The 8,334-nt window shown below is 43.6% G+C and overlaps 1 pseudogene across 1 annotated transcript in view; it reads left to right on the forward strand.

The window, feature by feature from the left end:
- Positions 1-8,118, forward strand: part of LOC148140861 (class I histocompatibility antigen, F10 alpha chain-like) — a 466,638-nt pseudogene extending 458,520 nt beyond the window's left edge. Inside the window, exons 5-6 of the transcript XR_015753095.1 lie at positions 6,160-6,267; positions 7,568-8,118. The product of XR_015753095.1 is annotated as a class I histocompatibility antigen, F10 alpha chain-like (transcript). The remainder of the gene's footprint in view (positions 1-6,159; positions 6,268-7,567) is intronic.
- Positions 8,119-8,334: the final 216 nt, after the last annotated feature.

Below are 8,334 nucleotides of genomic sequence, written 5' to 3' on the forward strand. Positions count from 1 at the left end.
CAGAACACCACCTGGGAGACTGAGTAGCGAATGTGGATGCATTGAACTGCCTACCATTAGCAAATACACCACTGGGTAGCACCCCCAATGGAAAAGTCTATAATGGTATTAAACTTTCTGGACAAGCTCCTAATCAGAGCTGACTATCAGGCTTTGGACACAGAAAGATCCAATCCCTTCAAAACGGAAATAACTTGTATTTATGAGGGAAACCAAAAAGCAGTTGATATCCTTTGAATTGAAAAATTTTTGGACCCAGAGATACCAGCTCACGGCAGAGGATGGAATATTGTTAGAACTTGTTAGAGAAAGCGTGATTATCCTGAGTAAAGGCCGCTGCCAAACTCTAGCTGAACTCCACCAGGGATCTCTAAAATGAAATGCACGGGGAGACATCGCATGTCAACACTAGATCTTCCTTGGGATCACAGAGTGCCAATCCTTAGACAATGACAGTTGTTTCATTACTTCATTGAAATCTCGGGCTTATGTTTGCAAGCAAGTTAAAGTGTTCAGCCAAAGTGCATGTTTAGGGCATTTCAGAGAACATCTCTGACACACACACACACACACACACACACACACACACCACCCTGTGGCTGAACACTTTAACTCCCCCTCTCACTCTACCAAGGTCATGCAAGTCCCTGGGCCTCCTCCACTGCCAAACCCTAACCACCCGATGCCTGGAGGAAGAACGCCTCATCTTCCACCTTGGGTCCCTCCAACCACACAGGATCTTTGTGGATTTCACCAGTTTCCTCATTTTCCCTCCCCATATCTTAATCCCAGAAGCAACCTTCCAACTCAGCACCGCCCTCTTGAACTGTCCCACCTATCCATATTTCTTCCCACATATCCACTCCGCCCTCCTCTTCAATCTATCATCTTTGCCCCCACCTTCATCTACCTATTGCATTCCCAGCTTCCTTCCCCTCACCCAACCTCCCCTCCCATTTATCTTGGGCCACAAGCCTCATTCCTGATGAAGAGCTTACTCTCGAAACGTTGATTCTCCTGCACCTCAGATGCTGCCTGACTGGCTGTGCTTTTCCAGTGCCACATTCTTCGACCCTGACCAATGAAGGCAAGATGCCATACACCTTCTTTACCACCCTCTCTACTTGGGTGGTCACTTTCAGGGAGCTATAGACTTGAACCTCAAGATCCTTCTGTCTATCAATGCTGTTCAGAGTCCTGCCATTAACTGTATCCTTTTCCTTAACGTGTGATCTCCCAAAGCACAGCACCTCACAATTACCTGGATTAAACTCCATCTACCATTTTTACGCCCATATCTGCAACTGATTTATATAAATGATGAAAAGCAATGGAGCCAGCACCGATCCTTGTGGCACACCACTGGTCACAGGCTTCCGGTCCAAAAAGCAACCCTCTTGGACCAACCTTTGTTTCCCACCTTGAAGCCAAGTTTTATATTCAGTTAGCTAGCTTCCTCTGGGTCCTATGTGATCTAACCTGACTAACCAGTCTACATGCAGAACTTGGTCAAACACTTTGCTGAAGTCCATATGGACAACATCTACCCCTCTACCTTCACCAATCTTCTTTGTTACCTCTTCAAAAAACTCAGTCAAGTTACAGAGACACAATTTCCCATGCACAAAGCCACGTTGACTATCCCTAATCAGTCCTTGCTTTCCAAATGCATATAAGTCCTATTCCTCAGAATCTCCTCCAACTATGTACGCACCACTGACGTATGGCTCATTGGTCTATAGTTCCCTAGCTTTTCATGACAGCTTTTCTGAAATAGTGGCACCACATTAGCCACCCTGCAGTCTTCTGGCACCTCTCCCTTGGCTATTGATGATTCAAACAACTGAGCGAGGTACGCAGCAATCTCTTCCCTAGCTTCCCACAGAATTCTGGGTAACACCTGATCAGGTCCTGGGGATTTATCTACCATTATACATTTTAATCTTCAGTACCTCCTCTTCTGTAATGTGCACTGTTTTCAAGACATTACTATTTATTTTCCCAAGTTCCCTTGCTTCCATGCCCTTCTCCATGATACGCACTGACACAAAATATGTGATTAGTATCTGACTCATCTCTTATGAAGCCACATTGATCTTTAAGGTGCCCTATTTTCTAACTATTTACTCTTTTGCCAAAACGTACTTTTAGAGTCTCTTTGGATTCTCCTTAACTGCATTTGCTAAAGCTGTCTCATGTCCCCTTTTTGTCCTCCTGATTTCCCTCTTAAGGATACTCCAACTGCCCTTATACATTTCTTGGGATTTACCCAATCCCTGCTGTCTATACCTGTCTATGCCTCTTTCTTTTTCTTGACCAGAACCTCAATTTCTCAAGTCTTCCAGCATTCCCTACATCTACCAGCCTTGTCCTTCTATTATCATGCCGTGGTCAAACCCCTCTGTTACGTAAAAAGAATAACACTTTATTTTCCTAACTCTAATAGTGAACATTAAACCAGAAAAAATTCACATATCCAAACCCCCCTCCCCGCTTCTCTTAATTTCTTCCGATCTGACCCCAACTCTACAAAAAAAAGCTATTCCAATAACACACTTATTAAACATTACATTAACTTAATCTCAAGACCACTTACTCTCTATCTTCTTCAGTGTCTTCAGTCTTCCCTCTGCTGATCTCCCTGGGGTTGTCTTCTTTCTTTGTTACTGCAAGGATGTTTCACATGCAAAGGTATCTTTGATAGAGACTGTTTCTAATTTCTTTGAGAGCAGGATGTCAGATGGGCAGTTGCTCCGCGGTTTGATGGCAGTTGCTTTCTGATAAATTTTCAAACTCCATGTTTTATAGCTTCCATGACACAGTAAATTCTTATAATTTGATTGGTTTCCAGGTGTCAAAACAATAAACTCAAACTCAATTGGGTTTTTAGTATCTTCGGCACAATTTAAACTGATCAGTTAAATTCGAGTTGTTGTCAAAACAGCAAGCAAAACTCAGGGTAGACAGGCAGGAGGCTGGAAGAACACAGCAGGCCAGGCAGCATCAGGAGGTGGAGAAACCAACATTTCAGGTGTAACCCTTCTTCAGGTCGGGGGCTGGGTGTAAGGGGAGCTGCAGGTAACTATTTAACAGCCAGTTGCTGCATGTATCTATTTTGGAACAGCTCGTCTCCCAGTCTTTCCATTCAGGCAGCTGAGCCTGCTCTTGAAGTTTACTTCAAACTTCAGAAAACACTTTCTATTTTAAAGTGAACAGACAGGCTTTTGACTTTGTAACACTTCACACTAACAGGAACATACTGTCTCTGGACCCTCATTATCTTATTCTTAAAGGCCTCCCACTTCCCATTCATCCCTTTACCTGCAAATAGCCTCCCTCCAATCACCTTTTGCAAGTTCCTGTCTGATACTGTCCAAATTAGCCTTACTCCAATTTAAAACTTTAACTTTTTGATCAGTTCTATCCTTTTCCATCACTACTTTAAAACTAATAAGAGTTATGATCACTTGCACCACAATGCTCCCCCGGACACCTCATTCACTTGCCCTACAATTTTTCCCAACAGAAGTTCAAGTATTACTCCTTCTCCAGTTGGTACATCCACATATTGAAAAAGAACGTTTTCTTGGACATACTTAACAACTTCCTTCCAATCCAAGCCTTTAACACAATGACAGCCCTAGTCTAGTTTGGGAATTAAAGTCTACTGTTACCATCCGAATATTCTTACAGATATGAGATCTCCTTACACATTTGGTTTTCAATTTCCTGCTGCATACTGGGGGCTATAATACAATCTCAACCAGGTGATCATCTCCTCCTTATTTCTCAGTTCCACCCATATAACTTCACTGGTCAATCTCCCAATATATGCCTCCCTAAGTACAGCTGTAATGTTATCCTGAACCAAAATCTTGTCCTCCTCTCTTGCCCCACCCCCCCCTTTCTATCCTTCCTGCAGCATCTATACCTTGGAACATTGAGATACCAGTCCAGTCCATCCCTGAGCTATGTCTCTGTAATAGCGGTGATACCCTAGTCCCATGTTCCCAACCATGCCCTAAGTTCATCTGCCTTACCTGACAGACCCCTTACATTGAAGTAAATGCAGTTTATCATTCTGACCTTGGTCACTGCCAAGCTCTTGCCTGTTTTGACTATTTGAGCTGTTCCCCTTACCTGCTGTACCAGCCTCAGCCCTTTCTCTTTACTCACTGTTACTTTGGTTTGAGCCATCCCCTTACTAGTTTAAAGCCTCTGCAGTAGCACGATAAAGCCTCCCAGGTAGCACAAGTAACAGACCACAATTTACAAACCAGAAATTTTGTCATGTTTTTAAAATGGGATGAGATTCTTCAGGTAAGGACAGCTTCATACCACCCAACATTGAATGGCCTGGCAGAAAAAGCAGTCCAAACTTTAAAGGCTGGCTTGAAAAACAGCCTACCCTCTTGATAGTTACCAAGGTATCATGGTTCTTATTTGATTATGGGATTACCCCACATGCAACAGCAGAGTTGGGACCAGCAGAGTTGCTAATGGGTAGAAGACTCTCCACCAGGTTGAATCTGACCTTCCCAGACCTGTGGGAGTCGGGTGTAATGGCCTCAGGAACACCAATGCTGGACACAAATCTCCATCAAACAAGAGAAACTGTTTGATGCAGGGAATTAAGGATCAGACCAGACCCCTGCAAAATATTTTAAGAAGGAAGCCTGGAGCCTAACTTTATCTTATTTTAAAGGCAACTGTAAAGTGCTGTGTTCCAGATGCAATTCGATTGGTCACACTACTCAGCTTTAGGCAAAACACACTTTATCGATCACTAGAGCTAAAATATAACTAAAGAAAGTGGAATTTAGAATACCATAAATCTCAGAAAAATTACCAAATCAATAGACACAGTACCGATTACTAATTAATGATTCAATGTAGTAACATCCCATAAACAGACCCCTTGGCAAAGTTCAGAAAATAGATTTGTCTCACAGGTAACTGCAGCAAGCCAGAAGGAAAAGCTTCAAGAGAAAGCTCAGAGAGAGGAGCAGCAAGGGGACATTTACTGTCATTCCAAGTCTGTTGAGACTCCAACAGTAACTGATGCTGAATCACAAAGCTAAAAAACTACAAACTACAAACTAGAAATCTAGGTCCGAGAGCTGGCCACACCCACCCAGGCTGCTTCTATTGTTCCTGCTTTAAAAAACCCAAGGCCTCATAAGCCAGTCACTTCACTGGCTTTCCAACCAGACAACTTGATACCTCTGCCTTACAACCTCTCTTTAAAAAGAAACAGGGCAAAATAACCTCTCAAAGTCGCAGTATCATCACAGTAAGGGGAGGAGGTTTGGTGTAAGAATGATGGAAATGGCCCTATATGGGAAAGAGGCATGCTCCATGTGAGATCAGGACCAGTGATGTCGAAAGGTCAGGCAGGTGCGATGGTCCTGAACCAGCGCAAGGTCCATTTGAAAGTTGTAAATTTGTAAACAATGCAGGAGCAAAACGAACACTGCCCCTTTGAGCAGTCAGAAAGGCTGCCAGAACCCATGGGTTCCCTATCTCTGTCAAGCATTGTTGAGAGTTTAGAATCTGAGATGGACATGATGGAAGGAGCCAACTCAATGCCTTTGCCACTGGAAGATGAAAATAAAATCCTGCCAAGGCACTCCTGGCACAAGAGGCGAGCTCCTATGCATTCGATGCTGGCGTTATTATCTGCTGAACACGGAAGAAGCTGTCCCAGTGTTAAAACGCCCCAGGATGCTCTCCAAGGAAAATGGCTGGCCTATGTTCTCGGACTCAGAGGGGGAGGGAAGTTGTGATGTAACAAGGCTAGCCAGCAGGACCTCAGAGAATATGAATTCCCTGATTGATCCAGCCCCAATCAGGGAGTTCTGGCTGACAAATAAAAAGGGAAGTGTCAGAGATGATGACACTCTGCTACCTGACTCTGAAAGAGTCAATCCTAAAGTCAAGGACTGTTCATATACAAATAAAAGGTGACAAGGTGAAGGATACCATCCTCTGTGCAGTTATGACATCGATCCCATCAATGAGATCTGGAGTGCAAAATTTATTGAACCAAGTCCATCAATTCCCAATGGGTGGGTTAAACTAAAACTGACCCCAATCAACACAGACCAAGGATGGATCCAGGAACAGAGATAATCCTGATATTATTCCAATGTGTTTCAGAAATCCCAGAAAACAGTGTGGTACGTTCCCATCTTCTACTTTTGATTGGATTAATCGCTGCAATGGCTACAATATTTGGAATAATCATCTGGAAAAGGCCCTGGAGAAGTAAGATTCAGAGAGAGGGGAATGTGGAACTGAGGGGACTGGGTGAGTGTGGGGGAATCTCCAGTACTGGGAGTACGGGGCACTGTGGGGAATGGAACTGATTGAATTCCCACACACAGATACACACGTATAAACACAACTTGTTCCCTGTCTGATCGTCCTTTGTGTGATTGGACCCGACCAGACACTTCACACACACTTACATCCTCACTGACTGAATGTCAATGGGATGGGAGAGATCTCCAGAATCTCCATGAGGTGTAAGGATGGAGGGGAGTGTGGGAATGAGGATTTCTGACACAATCTCCATTCCCTCACACTTGTTGTGTTCTCATTCTCTGAGAATGGATTATTCCCCATCCTAATGGACATTTATTTTGTTTCTGCAGGTTCCGAGTAGGACCTACACAACAGCTCCCAGTAAGTGACTGAGGGGACAGAGTGTTGGGAATGATGGGAGAGGGATTGGAAGGTGTAGTGTTACATTCTCCTGGATGGGACAGTTCTTCATGACTCTCTTATCCTTCATGACCCTCTCATCCCTCTCTTCCCCAACTCCATACCCCCACAACCTCTCCTTCCAATCCTCACCCCCTATTTTCTCATTCCCTACTCCCTCTCCCTCCACTCCTTCACCCTTAATTCCTCCTGCACTGTGCTATGTGAATGTGGTTAGTCAGTGCTGAGGGTGATTGAATCCTGGGTCCAGTGAGTGAGAGAATATTTCAGAGTGTGTAACTTTATATTTCATTCCATTTCAAACATTCTTTTTTATTTTCTCAGCTTTGAACGTATCTATTCCAGCTTCTTCATAATTTCGTCAACGATATGTCAATTTCTCTCTGTAGACTTATTTGGAAATTCTTCACTCTCCTCCTGACCCTGTCCCACCCTCCCAGACACTGTTAAACCCTGTCAGACTAATTCCCCTCCCCTCCTGACCCTGTCCCACCCTCCCAGACACTGTTAAACCCTGTCAGACTAATTCCCCTCCCCTCCTGACCCTGTCCCACCCTCCCAGACACTGTTAAACCCTGTCAGACTAATTTCACTCCCCTCCCCATCCTGAAGAGATTGCCTTGTGTCTGTCCATTTCTGACCTTGTGGGTTTCCTGAGCTCCACTACAGGTCATTCCCGGAGCTTCATTTAGGAATAATGGGATTCTCCTGTTCCAGTGTGAACATGGACATCACCGTCCATCCTTCCATATCACAGCAGACACACAGAATTACAGCTCATTGCTCACACCCAGTTGATTCAGGATTGAGATTGACTTTTCCTGAAAATGTGTTTCCACAGATTGAGCAGTGGATTCCAGATCCGCACGTTTGGATCCTGATTCTGCAAGTGGGACCTTCTCAAGTCGTGTTTCCATCCCATCTCAGAAATGTGAGCAGTGTCACCGTCAGAGGGATCTTCATAGATGGTTCCTCCCTCACACTTTCTCACCCTCACTGTCTTCAGTGGGTCAGTGATTGACCTGAAATGTAGCAATGTCCTGAACTCCCTCTGAGCGAGTTTTTGTATTGTCGGACGTGAATCATTTCTGCACTTTATGCAACGAAATTTTAACTTTTATGTTAAAGTCTCTATGAATTTTGTAACTGTCTTATTGTTATATTGATATCTCTCTCACTATTTAACTTCTACTCTTCCATTTTTATTCTCATCTATTTTAAGCTGAACTTTACGTAAACAGCGTGATCAAATGTGAACTTTTATGTAAACTTCCTTTATTTTATTTGTTCACAATCATGTATTTATGGCAGCAAACATCTGTCATTATTTATCATCAACAATTAACTGCAGAGACTGATCATTCCAGTTGCCAATCAATAAATTATTGTTGATCATTGATTTGTCGGAATTCATTAATGATTTCAGAGGAAAGGGTTAATTCATTCACTCTGCAGATTGTGGATATTGGAATCAGCAGTGTTTGAGCTTCAGTTCAGTGTGAACTGGGAGGGGGTTATGACCATGCAACTCCACAGGAAGCCTTCCCCAAAACCAAGCAGGATGTACACAGTGTACACAGACAGAACTGTACATGCTGTAAATCAGAG

The sequence above is a fragment of the Chiloscyllium plagiosum genome, unplaced genomic scaffold (genome assembly GCF_037043375.1).
Source record: "Chiloscyllium plagiosum isolate Xiang-an unplaced genomic scaffold, Cpla_swu_hap1 HiC_scaffold_35, whole genome shotgun sequence".
Classification (NCBI taxonomy): domain Eukaryota; kingdom Metazoa; phylum Chordata; class Chondrichthyes; order Orectolobiformes; family Hemiscylliidae; genus Chiloscyllium; species Chiloscyllium plagiosum.